Source organism: Pinus tabuliformis, chromosome Q (assembly GCF_031772625.1).
Source record: "Pinus tabuliformis cultivar Carrire ecotype Pingquan chromosome Q, CPIR1, whole genome shotgun sequence".
In the NCBI taxonomy this organism is placed as follows: domain Eukaryota; kingdom Viridiplantae; phylum Streptophyta; class Pinopsida; order Pinales; family Pinaceae; genus Pinus; species Pinus tabuliformis.
This window is the reverse complement of record NC_142296.1, coordinates 61,172,486-61,189,978: the sequence shown is the minus strand read 5'-3', so window position 1 is coordinate 61,189,978 and position 17,493 is coordinate 61,172,486. Positions and strand designations below refer to the sequence as shown.

Genomic DNA, 17,493 nt, shown 5'->3' with positions numbered 1-17,493 from the left:
GCTGATATGTTTACTAGTACGTAGGTGCCGGCCTATAGAAGGCTACAACCTTCTCTTTTCTTCCAGGGATCACGTTTCATAAATTTTCATACTGGATCCATCAATAGCATCATTCAATCATCAAATATATCTGCATCGACCAATCTCCTTTACACCAACCACAGTTTAGTCAATCAATCAATTTGACAAACCTTCAATCTAATATTTCAGAATGCTATAACCAGAATATAGTAACCAGAACCCAGAACACTGCAACAGCAAATAGAAGCAGCTAAAACATATTTTATAAGGTATACGCTACTTCCATGTGTCGAACCTGTGTACAAACGCTCTTTTCTCAAGGAGAACCTGCGTACAGATCTGCAAATCAAATTTAAGATGTATACACTATTTTGATATGCAGAAACAACGTGTATACGCGACTTTTCTAAAGTGAACCTGCGTACAGATCTATAAATGATGATTTAAACATTACAACACTTCTAGACTTCAGTTATACCCAGATCATCATATTTACAGACTACTACATGCGCCAGTTATTCAGATAAATGATCAAACCATATAAAAATACTTCACTTGAAGCCATAAGATCTTGACCCATCATTATATGTTATCCTTGATCGAGTGCTAAGGTTCATCCTTGGTTCAGATCCAGCTATGCACCATAACCAAGTAACCTATATACCAGATCTTGCTCTTCATCAGATATTCAATACTTGAGTGCCATGGCCTAATCACTCTGATTCTGAAGAAGAAACAAATGAAGCACTAGAAAAAGAGATAAGGAGAGAAGAAAAAACTCCATTCAGGTATGTTTGGAAAAATCATCTAGAAACTCAAATTTTAGGGGAAAAAGGGGTAGGTGTGCAGACAAGAACCATTGTCGAAGCCTCAAGCTATTTTTCATTACTATCTTCCACTGAATCTCAAAATGTAAATGAAGCATGTAGAGATGCATGTTGGGTCAAGGCCATGAATGAAGAACTTGAGAAAATTGAAAAGAATAATACTTGGGAATTAGTTCCTAGACCTCATGATAAGAATATCATACGAACCAAATGGATATTCAAAAACAAGCTAAAAAAATGGAGAAGTTATCAGAAACAAGGCTAGACTCATTTGCAAAGGATGTGCTTAACAAGAAGGTATAGATTCTGAAGAAACTTTTGCACCTGTTACTAGACTTGAAGCCATAAGAATGTTTCTTTCTCTTTCTAGTTTTCAGAAATTCAAAGTATACCAAATGGATGTAAAATCTACCTTTCTTAATGGAGACTTAGAAGACGAAGTCTATATTGAACAACTAGAAGGATTCATTCTTGAAAATGATGCAAAACTTGTATGCAAACTCAGAAAGTCTCTATATGGTCTAAAACAGGCTCCAAGGACCTGGGATTATCGTCTTGACAAATATCTCCACCAATAGGGTTTTTCAAAGGGGTCAGCAGATAACAATCTATATAGAAAGATTGACACTGGTAAATTGCTAATAATTTTTGTTTATGTTGATGATACCATTTTTGGTAACAATGAAGAATCCATGAGTCAAAATTTTTCTTCAGTAATGCAGCAAGAATTTGAGATGTCCTTGCTTGGTGAGCTTACCTATTTTCTTGGTCTACAAGTTCAACAAAATAAATATGGTATTTTTCTCTCACAAACCAAATATCTCAAAAAGATCTTAAAAAAGTACGACATGGAAGATTCTAAACTAGCATGTACCCCAATGGTAATAGGATACAGTCTTAGCTAAAATGATGAATCAACAACAGTACATCAACTAACTTACACATCCATGATTGGCAGTCTGCTTTATCTAACAGGTACCTGATCGGACATCATGAATGTAGTGGGAATAATTGGAAGATTCCAAGAAAATCCAAAGGAATCACACCTTCAGGCAATAAAAGGATTTTCAAATATCTTCAAAGAACACAGAACTTTGGTTTATTGTATCCTAGAGATATATATCTTACACTTCATGCATATACAGATGAAGATTGGGCTAGAAGTGTTGATGATAGAAAAAGCACTAGTGGTGCTGCATTCTATATGGGTTCCAAGTTAGTGTCTTGGTTCAGCGAGAAACAAAGTTCAATTGCATTATCTACAGCTGAAGCAGAATACGTGGCTACTGCATCTTGCTGCACACAACTAATTTGGATGATGCAAACCTTGCAAGATATTCAGATCACATGTACTCCACCAATCTCCATTCTATGTGATAATACAAGTGCCATCAGTATTTCAAAGAATCCAGTTATGCACTCCAAGACCAATCACATTGCCATCAAATATCATTTCCTATGTGAACAAGTGCTTGAACAAAAGTTCAAATTGGAGTATGTTCCCTCCAAAGAACAAGTTACTGGTATATTCACTAAACCACTGCCCAGAGAGACATTTGAATATCTCAGACAAAAGCTGGGAGTAGTTTCTGCATCATCCTGCTGTTAAATCCTATTTTTCAGAGAAAGGTGGTTATACGTGAACTTCATGAAGCATTGTCGCGTACATACATGAGTTTCTATGGACACAATCGCGTATATGTTGGTTTCAAGAGAAGAAGTGGCCCAGTCTCAGAAAAAAGGGGTCTTCTATGGTTCTGTCAATTATTTGCTCTGTTTGATGATGGTTTCAATCTGCTAATATATTGGTCCTCATAAAGTTTTTTATCACTTGATGTATATCTATTTGATGATGATGCTTTGATATCTCTTACTGACATATGCAATGATAAGATCTGACAGTGAACAGGTTCAGGGGGAGAACAAGGTTGATGATATTTTGAGAACTAATAATGGAAATATACAGGTTGCTGGTTTGGATAATGTTTCTAATGGTGTAGATCATATGATAGTTGCTGATGACTATCATGGTCTTGTTTAAAAGATTTGGTCTCTGTTTGTAAATGTCATGAAAAGACCTAATTTGTAACCCCACTATGCATGGGATGAATGATGTAATATTTCTTGTTTTTGACATGTATAAACAATTGGTATATTCCCACCTATTTGGGTGGATGAGTCACATTTGGCATATCCCCAATTGGTTGGGAGATGGATGTATGTATGAGTCATTGGTGATAGGAAGGTCATTTGTGATGTATGTATAAAGTCATGTTCTTCTTTTAGAAAATCCTTTTGCAGACTTTGCTTATGTTCAGGGGGAGCATGAACTCAATCATGGGAGCTCAATCAACACACTTCAGCATATCAGAGAATTCAGCATGCACTCCAGGGGAACATGACCCTTTGTCCTTGATGATAAAAGGGGAGAGTGACTTGGTGTGGTTGTTGTTGCCATCAAGTCCAAAGGGGGAGATTGTTGGCATTATGATGTATGTGTTGTACTTGATGGAAACCCACTTGTAGAAGAAAAACTCACTTGTATATGGTAACTAGATGAATCTACAGAAGAGATATCAGATGTGACAGAACCATGATAGTAGTGTTTACAGATGTGATGAAATGCAAGGCAACTTCAAGGAATTAGTTCATAAGGCAACTCACTCAGATGAAAGATCACAATATAGCAAGTAAACAACAAAGAATTATAGAGTGAAGAAAGAGAGGTATACGAAGGTTCACCATCGACGAAGCTATGTATACACAGAAGTTCACTATATACAAGTCGCGTATACATACACACACACTTTCATAGAAGGAAAACAGCGTATACCTTGGAAAACTAAATTTTTGGTCCAAAGTATTCGGTCCATGGTATTGGTCCAAGGTATCTGGTCTGAGGTATTGACCCCAGGTTTTGGGTCCAAGGTATTGGTCCTAAGTGTTTTTGGTCCATGGTATTGAGAAAGGCCTAAAACTATCAAGGGAGAAGAAGATCATTAGGCCAATGTGTGCAAGTATCGAATATTTGATGAAGTGTGAGATCCAATATGCAAGTTATTGGGTTATGGTGCATTGTTGGATCTGAACAAAGGATGAACTTTAGCTGATGATGAGGGATCAGATCTAATGATAGATCGGGATCTTAAGGAGTAAAATGAATTATCATTAGGTGTTTTTTCTCATGAATATTCTAGATCTGAATTCTGATGCATATATTATTCTGTAAATGATATGGTCTGGGTATAACTAAAGTCTAGAATAGCTGCAGAATTCTAAATTTATATTTGCAAATATATATGTTGGTTGGCTTTGAGGAAAGCGAGTATACGCGCAGGTTTGACACATGGAAGTAGCATATACCTTATAAAATGTGTTTTAGTTGCTTTTGTTTGCTGTTGCAGTGTTCTAGGTTCTCGCTTGGGTTCTGGTTACTCTATTCTGGTGACAACATTCTGAATGATCAGATTGATGGGTTGTCAAAGTGATTGATTGATTCGGTTATGGTTGGTTCAAAAGGAAATTGGTTGATGTAGATATATTTGATGAGTGAATGATGTTGTTGATGGATCCAGTCTAAAAATTTATGAAACGAGGTCCCTGAAGGAAGAAAGAAGGACGTAGCCTTTTGTAGGTCGGCGACTACGTACTAGCAAACATATCAGCTAGTACAAGAGCTAGGGGGTTGTAGCTCCCTTCCAGTAGAAGCCAGAGAATGAGAGAAGGTTGTAGCCTTCTGCAGGTAGAAGCCTGCGTATTGGTATAATACTGCACCAATACAAAAATTGTAAACAGAATTTTCTTATTATTAAAAGAAGACAGAGACGATTGCAGCAGGTGGTTTTCACCCACATTGGGTTTCCACCTTATATCTTGGTGTTCATGTGTGTTGCTTATGGGTGATGCTTTATTCTACTTTTACTACACTATCTAATGAATTCCTGATATACTGATTAAAGTTCAATACATGATAATTTAGGTAAATTAAAAGATCTCTGCATGTACGCTAGTTTCATTAAGTACAGTTTCGTATATAGGCTATTTCACTGGGCTGAAGTGTATACAACTCAATTTTGAAAATTAAATGATTGATTTTGATAATACTGATTCACCCCCCCTCTCAATATTATTTCCAACAAAAAGTTTCTAAATGAATGCAGAATGTGGCAAAACCTTGAGGAATTTCAACAGAGGTTGGATAAAGAGGATAGTTGTGTTTTTAGAAGATGTAGATGTGTTGAAGCCTAAAAGGAGTAGAGAGAAGTGGTCAAAGGATGTTCCAGAGAGAGCGAACCAAGAGCTTGCCAAAAGACCAAGTACAGAGGAAAGCTCGATGAGGTAAGTCGCAGCAGGGAGGACTTGCTGTTGCATAGGCTTTAATGCAGCTCATAGTGAATGAGTGAGGAAATAATAGAGATGGAGAAGAAGATGACTACTGATAGTCATACTGGAGGTTCTGAGGGAAACGATAATAGAAGAAAAGTGAAGAAGGATAATTCCAAGGCAAATGGCAAGAGGATGAGTCAAGAGGAAATTGACAAAGAGATTGTTGAGATGAAAGAACAACTTAATGTATTAAAGATGATACTTGAGGAAAGCCAAAGACTTGGTTCGGAATTGAAGAAAAATCCAGTGAAGTGGCATAAGTTACAGAGAAGGCTAGGATAGAAGCAAGTAAAGTGGTTGATGGAAAAACTCATAGAAGTTGAGTTGGAAATGGAAGTGTCCATTTGTGAACCAGATTAGGGTGAAGTTCTAGGTGAAGATGAAGACTTGAAGACTGAAACTTCAAGTGAGACCAAAGGGTCACATGATTTTAAATCTGATAATTTGTGTATGTTTGCAGGTGAAACATGTGAAAAAGGACAATTTGCTAATATTGACATAAAGGAGGAAGAAGATAGGCATAATCTAAATTCTGTTTTGAAAGAATAAGTAGAGAAGGATATCAAGCAATCAAGTTAAGGACTTGATGAGATTGAAGAGAAGACCATTGAAATATTTCTACGTCATGTAAAGGACTTGGAACAGCAGGAGGACTTGGTGATTAAATCATCAAATGAGATCATGTGGTCTTGTGGTTTTACAACTCCCAAGTTGTGTGTGAATGTAGGTATTGCAAAACACAAACCATATTATGGAACTGCCTTGAATAAAGCTTAAATTTTCCAAGTAAATTATTATGATGACTGTCTTTCAAATGAAGATCAAGTTGAGTTATTACAGTAGAAGGAGTTCATAAATTCCTTTCTTAGTGGAAGAAATATCTTCAGTAGGGATGAGACAATTATGTCTTATGATAAGGAATTTTCTATTGATGAGGAAAAAGAGGAATTGATTCTCCTAAATGGCCAGAGGGAGAGTGATGGACATACATCTAAAACTATCACAAATATGGAGGATCAGAATTTTATTCTAATCAAGAATGAAGAAGTAGTGTCAACAAGAGGTTATACTTGTTACAAAGAAGAAGATAGTGAGGATTGTACAGAGATTTTAGGAGAAATTCCAAGTGAGATGGTAAATTTATGGCATGAGTTAAGTCTTTTGGAGAAAAGGCTAGAAAACCAAAAAGTAAGTGTTTAGGTTGTAAAATCAGAGCTGAATGAGAATGAAGAAGTTCACTACAGTGGACAAGGACAGGAAGACATAATTGAAACATATGGTGTGGAGGAGAGACTAGCTGAGAGTCTCATGAATTCTGTTGAGAATTCAAATCAACATACTGATGTGTTGATAGAGGAGGAAGGATCAGACCAGCATACTGATGTGTTGCCAAAGGAAGAAAAGGCACAGAAGTCTTATGATTTTTATTTTAATAATTTTTTGGTGAGTGCAGGTTTAGTTGTAGATGTTGGAGAAAATTTGGCACAAATGAGCAGCCAAATAAAAATGAAAGAGGAAGATTTTGTGGAAGTATTTAATCCATGAAACATAGATGTTCAATTGCTAGAAATAATGTTGGACATTTAGGATTCAATACAGAAAGAGATAATCATGAAAGAGGGTAAGGATGAAAGGGAGATATAACAAGTAAGAATGAGAGAACAAGTAAAAATAAGCGAAGGAAAAGTAAGCGTAGGAAAAAGAGTAAGTGATAGAATTCGACAACTTTAAAGAGAAGAACAATAGTTTGAAGAGTTAGTAGACAACAACAACAACCTGAAACAAAGAGAAAGAGGTAACAATGAGTGGAAAAGTATGGACCAGCCCAAGAATGTGTTGGAAATGGAAATTGAAAAACTATGGCAGTTGATGATCAAACAATCCATATGGAGAAGATTGATAGCAGCAGGAAGGATGATCAATCAAAACTTGAACCTGATTGACAAGGAGAGGAAAATAAAATAGAATATAGTTGACATACAACAACAGCAAAAGCGTAGAGCATTTATACAACTACAAACTAAAGTTTGGGATCCTCGAAGTTTTCTATAAACATATGAAGACACATGATTAGGAGATCATGAACGCTTTCTACTTTGGGAGTTTGATGCGGGAGCATTCAGCTCAACAATATCATTGTATTTTAGTAGACATAGGGGGTCTTGTATTGTAAGGAAGTTGGTTTCCTAAGTGTTGAATTAATGTAATTACTTAGGTTTTGAGTGATTTTAATGAAAATAGGAATAAATTAAGTATTTTGAAGCATATTGTAAATGTTCTTGAATGTAGGAAATGTGAGAGAATCAGGATAGTGGAGAGATTTGAGAATTAATTGTAAATCTTAGATTAGGAGCTAGTTCATGATTTTGTGGATTAGAGAGGATCCTTAGAGATAAGGAAGAGATTTTAGGGTTTTGTTGAGAAGTTTATGGATCTAAACTAGGAATTGGTTGTAGAATCTTTTTGTATAAATGTAAGTCTAAAAGGCGTAGTTAGAGGTTAGCTAGTTAGTCAAGTCAAGTTAGTAGTTAGAGGTTTGGTTGTAAGCCTACGGGTAGATTGTGAAAAAGAGGCCACTAATATTGGAAATCAGGCCTGAGAGAAGAAACTATGTAAATACTTGTTTATTAATACAAACAACTTGATTATGAGTTATGTGTGTGTATGGAGTAATTTAGTTATAATCTATGGTGAACTAGAGTAAGTTCTATGTAACAAAAGTTGCATGTGAAAAATCAGAGGTGAAATACATAGAAGAGTAATAGAGAGGTGTTATGGATTTGTACACACCGACAGTATAGGAGGAAGCCTTTAATGTTATAGTGGAGGTGAAGGAAGCATAAAGCCGCGAGCAGAGTTAAGCTCAGGAGGAAGTTGTGTGGCAGAACAACGAAGGACTAGAACCCTGAAGAAAGTCGAAACCACATAAGAATATTAAGGAAATGGCATAAAAACAAAGTAAAGAGAAGGATGAAGAAATGAGGTAATGATGCACAGAAGTCGTTGGATCTAAGGATCAACAAATGAGGCTGAAGGAAATGGGTTACCAAGATTAAGTCATATAACATAAGAGAAAGAAATGACGATGAAGATTAAATCCAAGTACTTGCGGAAGGTGAATCGTAGGAATCGATCTGGATCGATAGATCAATAGATCTGGTAGATTGACGATGATTAGCAACTGCAATGGGGTAGGAGAGTGCGGGATGCCTTGATTGTGGTTGAAGGCCCACACTCTATTTTAACCGTCAATCTCATTACTCAATGCTTACGTCACAGTCAACTATGGTATTAGGCCTGTAATTAACTCGCATGCTAGTTGAAGGGCCGCAGACCGTTAGACCAAATGGGTCTTGATCTACAACACAGGATGACCGAGCAGCTCTGTTGATTGGGGAAGACATCTATCGTCAGATTAAAGATAAGATCGACTGTGGAGATTGAAGCGATAAGGCTTGGGCCAGAGCAGACCCGAGAAGGTTATGGGCGTAGTTTTATTTTATTTGGAGTCTGGTTGTGTTTATAGCATATCGCATGCAAGAGGAGGAATCTTAGGAATCTGATAGAGTCACATGTTGGTGTGATCCGCTATATTGCGACACCCATTGATTTGATCGCTGAAATCAATGGTGGAAAGAGAAATCGCATATCACAAATTGGGAGTTCTGAATTCATATTCTATTGAGTCCATTGAAACTTCACGATTATGATATATGATGAGCTGGCATGTAGAGTGGGATTTGGTTAATATGCACGAGTATAGAATTAACCAAAGTTTTTATAAAGCTTGTTGGGTTGAGTTATAAGGTTCCATGAAAAAGGATTAACAAAGGGTCAAACTGGGGTTAGTTATGAAATTGTTCCACATGAGATTCAATTAAGGGGCCTTAAACCTTAATCTATGAATACTTTACTAGGAAGGGTAATAGAAATTATGGGAACAAATGAGATTATGCATTTTATATGCATACTGTGGGTATTGTCGGCATGGCCCAGCATTAGTTTACCTGGTCATAAATTCTTCATATCTCCATCTTCATTTTTGCATATTCTTCCCTTCAAATCCGATTCCACTCGTCTTCATATGTGACAAGTAACTAATGCATAATAGTTCAATCAATTCTCTCACATTCTCCCATACTCTAACCTCTTCAATGCCTTCCAAAACCATGTATTTTATGGAGATAGTTTTCTGGCTATTTGTATCCCACATAAGAATATGAAGTGAATAAGCTTAACTCTTTGCCTTCCACTCATTCGTTTCCAAACTCTTCATGTCTTGAATATTAGGAGACAAAATTAAATAATCCATCCAATATTAATTTAAGCCACATGTAATCATTAAATGCATCAACCTAATGCCAACAAAAAATATCAATATTTATCATTAATGCATCACAACAATCTTTGAAACATCTTTTCCTTTGCCTTGGAGTCTTACCTTTGCATCACAACAATTAAGATTAATCAACAATTTCACATCACAAATTCTTCATTAGACAATCCCTGCAACATTATCTAAGCATCAAGCCATCAACATGCGATCAAGGTATTTGTTGCTCCGTTGTCCCTCACTTTGTTGCTCCTTTGCTTGTTGTTCCCGTGTTTCTCCGGCTACTCCTTTCCCATCATTGACAATATTGTCAATAATCTCCCCCTTTGGCATTGATGGAAACACATTAGTCCTTCCCCTTTCCCCTCAAACATATTTCTCATTATTTCCCATAACCTTTGCTTACCTCCCCCTCTGACATTAATGGCAAGGGGTTATAGATGTCGTGTAGCCTGTAAAAGAGTCCTCACTATGGCTGTCATCATTGCTTTAATGATTTAAAACCTACAACGTATTGTTCAACATCATTGAATGAATGCTACTCCAGATGGCTTATTATAGCTCCTCCATATTGAGTGAATGCTGCTTCAAAGTGAACAATGCTCTATATGACATATAAACATTATAACAGCGGTGCAAAATATTGTTGTGAGAATATTATGAAAGAAAGAATACTATTGAGAGAACACTTTGTAGGAAAACATGGTATGCATGAAAAATGTATGATAATTTAAACCAATAATTCAGATTTTCTTCTAGTCTTGAGTACCAACATTATGGCATCAACAAAGAATTTAACCCCCTTGAATAGTCTTCTTGAATGTGTGTTTGAGATGCTGGCTTGTAGCAACTTCAACAATATATCTATTTTCAAGCGTGCTTTTAACAACATCCTTAACTTGAGTTATAGTATAATCATTAGTTCCTTTTATTTGAAATTGTACATGAGTGGGGATTCTAGTGCTCTCCTAAGTTTGTTGTAAGAATATAGTATTCATAACAATGGCCAAAAATACAGTTGTCGAAGTAAAACACTTCCTTTATTTCACAAAAATAAGTAAAAAATCGCTTTGTGCATAAGATATATAAGCCTTGAAAAGGCAATCCTTTTTCCTCAACATGGAAAAGTTGATAATCAACAAGTATCTTAAATATGCTCCATGCATTTGGGGTCAAACTCTGTAAAACAATTATTGCATTCCATTCATTTACCACAACTCCTATGTTTGCAAGAATCAAAAGCAAGAAAGTTCCTTTGATAGTGTATGGTGCATATGTTGTGGTGTAATACCATCACCACTTCAATTGTGCTCTAGCCCTTTTCTTATCCCATAAGAGTGGTGCATTCTCATTATCAACAGAAGCCACAAATCAAACTCATGATGAGGATGCAACAACAGCACTGTAGTGCTTCACTTTCTCTAAGGCTCGGTCCATCAACGTTATTTACAATAAAACATATAGAAAAGTCAGACTCACTGCCACACTACTCCATCAAGAAATATGGATTGAAAAGTAGGGTAATTTTTATTTTATTTATTTTTTACTTGTTTCTTGCGTACATTTTGTCCACTTGATCCCATAATACTTTAGCAATAGTAGATATAACACTTTTCATATTGACATATGGAAGGTATCCATTTATCACAACTACTCCACCACCAGTCAAAGCTGAGGAAGCAAAGTCTCCAAGAAATTTACTTTTTCGATCCAAACCCATACATGAGAAGTCCAAACCCACACCTCAAATGGAAAAGGCCACCTAGAATAAAAAAAATTATAACTCTTCATCATAGCTTCTTGTTCATTCACATGTTTTGGAACTAGTGCCATAAGCGCATCCCTCAATTCTTTCTCACCAACCCAATCAATACCTAATATTTTCTTGCCAAACTTCTTTCCAAGTCCACCAGCTTCTTTGGATAGGAAGTATTTTGGAGAGAATCTGAATTCTTCACTTCCTCCAATGCCTTCAACAGTATCAAGAAAGCGACCCACTTCATCTTGTTGTTGATGCATTATAGTTACAATACTGCACACTCACTATATAACCTTGTAGATTGGACAATATTATCCTGTTCAATATTTCACCAAGTTGAAGCTTTTCCAAGTATTTCCTAAATTAATCATAAATATCCATGCTTTGGCCCAACCAAGCCTCAACATATATTTATTAGTAACAAAAACCTAAAGATCATTTGTGGCAGCGCTATTGAATGGATAGTGAACTTTATTAAGTACCCTTGAGGTGCCATTTCTAAATAGATAATTTCTGGAGCTAGCAAAAGTTGAAGTAGATATGATGGTGGAAGATGAGCTTGGGCTGCTAATACAGTTTTTACTTTGAATGTGTTATTCTTACTTGAATGGTGCACAAATCTCGATGAAGATATAATAATCGTCAACAATGCTTGAGATGTCATCTTAGGAGAGTCATAAGAATCGACTCTTCATAAACAATGTCTGCATTAGAGATCCATACCCAAACACTTACATCACCATATTTCTTGATAGAGTGACATAACATGACATAGAGTCTTGCGCCAATGCTTTCTATAATGAACCATTATATGACATGAAGTGGCTAGAGAATAAGAACCATAATATTTTTGGATTTCCACCATATGTACTATAATCTGAAGATTTCCAACATACATGGTAGGCCAATCAATAATGTATACAGGTCGTTGAGACTCAATTTAATTCTTTCAACCATCGAGCTATTTTCAACCACCATTATATGTCGATATACATATTATAACACTAATGCCATATCTCCAATTTCCATGTCTTGAAATATGAAGACAACAACAATATGGGCGCACCAAATATATAAATGCAATAAGAATGTATTGTTAAACAATAATATTAACCATGATGACATATTAATTGTTGAACACCCAGCGTGGGCACATTAGGCTGCAGAAAACAAAACCAGTGGGTAAAGGTGCATCGGTGGAAGATGTGTGCCGCCAAGATCCAATAGTTGAGACATCCATACATTCGACAATGCAAGACATATCACAAACTAAGTTGCATGCATGCAAACATGTGGATGTAATGCAAAGGAGCCCACATGTTACCACCATAGGTCTCTCGCTTGCCTCTCGAACCTTGAAATTTTATCATTTTCCCAATGGAAAATATAGCCATGTTTCCAACTCACATCACCTGCGGTGCATTTCTATGCCACATTGCCTTGTTATTAAAGCCTTGTCGTCACGCCAGCCTCAGTGTGGGCCTTTTTGTATACCTCACCTCCACATTCACCTCATTCTCCATGCCACTACCATATCAACAACCATGTCATCACTCCGCTTTCCTGTCACCTCCCATGTGTCTTGTTTGTGCCATGAAAATGTGCCAGCTTGATGTCAAGAAGGCCTCAATCAAATGCCCAAACTTCTCATAGAGGTTTTCCACGTTAAACTTTACACTATGAGACATAGTATCAAGGATTCGAAAAGAGAGTTTCTTATTTGGAAAGATCAATTTAATATTTGGTATGGGAATGATCTTATATATTTTCAATTGTAGGGTGGGAAGACTAGAGCTCTTTTCATTTCTTGTCTAGTCCATGGTGCAGTATATAATAAAACTAATTATTTGAATCTTGGTTCCTACAACATTTACCATGAAAAAAGAATTGATAATGTGGCTCAGAGTTGTCTCCAAAAATCATTTTAAAAAATTTCCTTTGTTGCAGGTTTCCAAATATCCTTCAATGAGCCTCTGGACAAGAAATTTGTCCTCGAATATGGATTTGAAGATGAACCATTGTTGTCAATAATGATAGATGTCAGTGGTTTTGATGGGAGAAGATCTATCTAAATAAGTAATTTTCCTAGAAGCCTCCCATGAGAGCCGGTAGAAGATAATTTTTTTCATACTGAGGGACTGCTTATTGTGTGGCTAGCTAAATGGGTGAATCATTTTTTGCTACCAAATTTGTCAGAGAATGTTCATGGATCTTATTTGTATCTTTGGGAAGACTTCTTGATTGTTGTTTTATGTTTAGCAACAGGGGCTACTTCAGCGAGCGCTTAATTCCTTCGGTCCAGTTCTTCGCTTGTTCATTTTCTCCGAGGATTTTCCATTTCTTATTTATCCACATGTTAGTCTTTAAAAGAGGTTGTGACAAGCTACTGAATGTTTTCTGCAAGAATCTAGATTACGAATAACTAAACTTATCTCCAATAAGTAACCCCTCCTGTCTTTCAGTAGTGTATCAACGTTTGAATACTATTGCATTTGACAAAGATGCACGCTCGCAATCTAACAACATAATTGAAGGAGCTAAGAGAAGTGTTGCATAGTCATAGGTGGTTGGGATTTCACTTCTTTAACTCCTCTTTTGTGAGATATTGCAGTGCAATATTTATTGCTCAAACCCTATGGTGAGATGTTATCAAAACACAGATATTTTGACTCAATAAAATAAATATGAAAATATCTATTGCCAAATGTTGAAGAAGTTGAACTCTGCAGGTAAGATATTTTGATGTTCTCGGGTGTACTCAGTGCATTATTCTTTGGCATTCTCAGTTATTTTCGTCCTCGTAGAATCCTTTGTCCTGACATTTGTCAAAATCATTATCATTCTTCTTTACTGTGTTCTCATCATATCACTAAGTGTTTCTCTGTCGACTTGGTCACATGGGAGTTACACAATTAAATATCCTTTGAATCATAGATCTTTGTATTCTGTGTAACTGTCTTGTGATTAGTAGGCAGAAAGAAAATAAAATAAATAAATAAATCACATCATCGTATGTTGGCATACAAAGCTCTAACATTTCAATTCCATGACATATGTTCTGGACTTGCATTAATTAACATGTAACGTTCCATCTCAACAATGTTTGCTGCAAATTGTATGTTGGTATACAAATCTCTAACATTTCAATTCCATGACATATGTTTTGGACTTGCATTAATTATCATGTAATGTTCCATCTCAACAACGTTTGCTGCAAATTAATGTTGGGTTTGTCTCTTGGAGGAATTTCCAATGTATTGGCCAGCTATATTGGATTGGGTGGTGCTGTCGCAATTAATACACTACATGTAATATACCAATATATGCCAATAACGAGTGTTGTAGTCGAATATGCACATTAACAAAAGTATTAACGCTAGCACAATGTAAATGCATGCGAAAATGAATTTTCATGTTCACTGCAATGTATCTGACATGCTCATACTTCGGATACATTTTAATGCATTCTTCAAATAATACATGAAATGTAATGCTAGTTTCTACAATATTTTTGTGGTCCCTATGTATCAAACATGGTCATAGATCGTGGTTTTGAATTTTTCTTGAGATCATGGTCTCCTTTGTTCAGCTATCAGACTTGGATACTTGGATTTATTTCTCCCCATAGTCAATGAAAATTGTTTGCTTCTTGATAACTACCAACACCCTCTTCTTCATTTTTTTTTTTTTAATTCGTAATTGCAATACTTTTATGTTATTGTTGTAGGCTTCATGCCATTTCTTTATAAAAAAAGGAGCCTCGTTCGACCTGTTGTTCTTCACCAAAATCTTGAAAATGGTAATATAAGAGATCACAGTGAGAAACACTCATTACTGTTCATTGTCTCCCATATTGCACTTCAATATTAGAAACACCATCAATTGGCTCCATAGAATCAATGTTTAAAAAGAACACTTCATTTGTATACAATGCCTAAACTATATGTGTCTATTTTGCAGGATTTGTTGTTGGCTTGAGTGCACCAGCGCTTTCACAACAAATTTCACAACAAATATGTTCATTCGCTTTACCAAAAGCCTCACATTTTCTACAAGTCCAACTAGAGATCTGCAAACAATCTGATGGACCATCATTCAACCATTCATCAATCCCATAGCAGGATTGATGCACATAAATTGCACAACTCTTTTTGTCATTACTTGACATAGAGACTCCTTTTTTGTTCTATCGTTTCCCTTAGATTTTTATTTTTTTATGCGATTCAGACCCTACGTCGTTAATGCAGAACCATGGGTAGCAAGCTTACAACCCCAAACTATTTGTTTATTTTTTTTTGATTTGTTTAATTCTGCTGCAGAGTCTTACTGCAAAATCATAATCTTTATTTCCATTGTATGCTTTTTCTTTGCATAGTTTGTCTATATACACTTTTTTGTAGTATTTATCTATACAAAATAGCTTGTCTTTCATAGTTTCTCTAAATGGAGTTCCTGCTCTAAATGGAGCACTGTTTGGGCTTTGTTTAATCAATCATTTCTTTAAAAATATTTAATAAGCCCTCTTTCATTGTTGATATATCGAGTTAGGATTGATACTTCCAAATGTCCATTCTTAGGTCCTCAAGATCTTTAACTGCATACTTCAAGCATTATCTCATATCTTGTCAAAAATATTTATATAGAAAATTCCTTTGTCATACTTCATAATTTTAGTCTCCTCATATTTTTTATTTCTCCAATGCATTTTTGAAAGTGATCTCCCCCTTAAAGAGTGCTACTATAAGTTAGAGAAAGTTTTTCATTTCTTCCATGAGTAGCTCCCCCTTAGACCAAGCTAGGTCACTAGTTGTTCTTTATTCTTCCTCTTCCATACTTTAGTGGACTCCCTACTGCTATGTGTATCTTCATTTCATTTTGGCTTATTGTTTGGTTTGTCCTGAATGAATTCTTCGTTTTGTTTGGAGTTCTTTAAGATAGAATGAAACTTGCAATCCTTGGCTATGTGGCCAATATTGCTACATAAATAACACCTTGTTTGGCTATGAAATGGAGGAGATGGTTTGTTTCTTCTTGGGTTCATGTTATTATTTGTATACATTTTTCATTCAAGAGCTTTATGTCCACATCCATTGCATAAATAAAAGTAACCATAGAAATTATTTATGTACCTGATGAATGAATGTATTCTCTATTTTCTTGCTTGAGGGATCATTCTTATTTCCTGCATCTTCTGCTGATTAGATTTTATTTGTCTTCTCTTACATTTTGTTGTTACATATCCAGGTCCATGACAAGAAAAACATTTGATATCTTTTACATGAGCATAGATTCTCCTTTGAGATATTCTAAATTCATTCAACTCATATTCAGGAGGAAATGACCTTTTTGCTACAAACCCCTTCTTAGCCACATTCTTTGGCTCTTGATGTTGCTGCTTGTTTTTGTGTGCTTCTTTATAGCTCATGTTGTTGTTGGATTTTTATTATGTAGATCCTTTTAATGCTGCTTCTAATCTACTTTACTTTTCTGAGTTTTTCATAGAGACAACCTCCTCTTCGAGCTACTTACACAACATGTTCTTTTCATCTAATTCCTTTTTTGTTGAATTAGTCTCAACCTCTAACCTTTCACACTGTACCTCTTTCTCCTTTAGTCAAAAATTCATCATCTCTTCTATTATCCTTGCCCCTCTAATTTGTGTCTTCAAATTAAGAATCACTTCCTTATCTGCACAAGTTTTTTAGGTCTCTGTTTTCAATGTTCAATCTATCTATTTCTGCCAATGCTAAATCAAGTCTAGATTGATGTTCAAATAACTTTTCATTTGTATTTTCCCCATGAAGGTTAGGCACACTCACACATGCAAATATTTCATTTAATTGAACACTTTCCTTTTGACATGACTTTTTCTTCTTCTTCTTCCTCTTTTCTTTTTCTACACTGCTATTTCTAGTATCTCGTTCATGCATGCATGAGTTGCAATCTATTTCAGATTTATATTGAAGAATTTAAGTCTATTACTGTATCAAGATCCTTATTATGAATATTGTTATATATAGTACATATACAAGCTTCCATACACCAGGTCCATAAGCTATCAGTTCAGTTTTAACCTTATCTCTCCATTCATGAAGGTTTGATGTACTAAGCACAGACACACTTTGATAGTCCATGGTTCAAATAGATGTATCTTCAAGCTATTAGCA

At 35.7% G+C, this 17,493-nt stretch overlaps 1 pseudogene; it reads right to left on the bottom strand.

Annotated features, from left to right (window-relative positions):
- Positions 1 to 10,524: 10,524 nt before the first annotated feature.
- Positions 10,525 to 11,586, bottom strand: LOC149218291 (origin of replication complex subunit 2 pseudogene; annotated as a pseudogene).
- Positions 11,587 to 17,493: the final 5,907 nt, after the last annotated feature.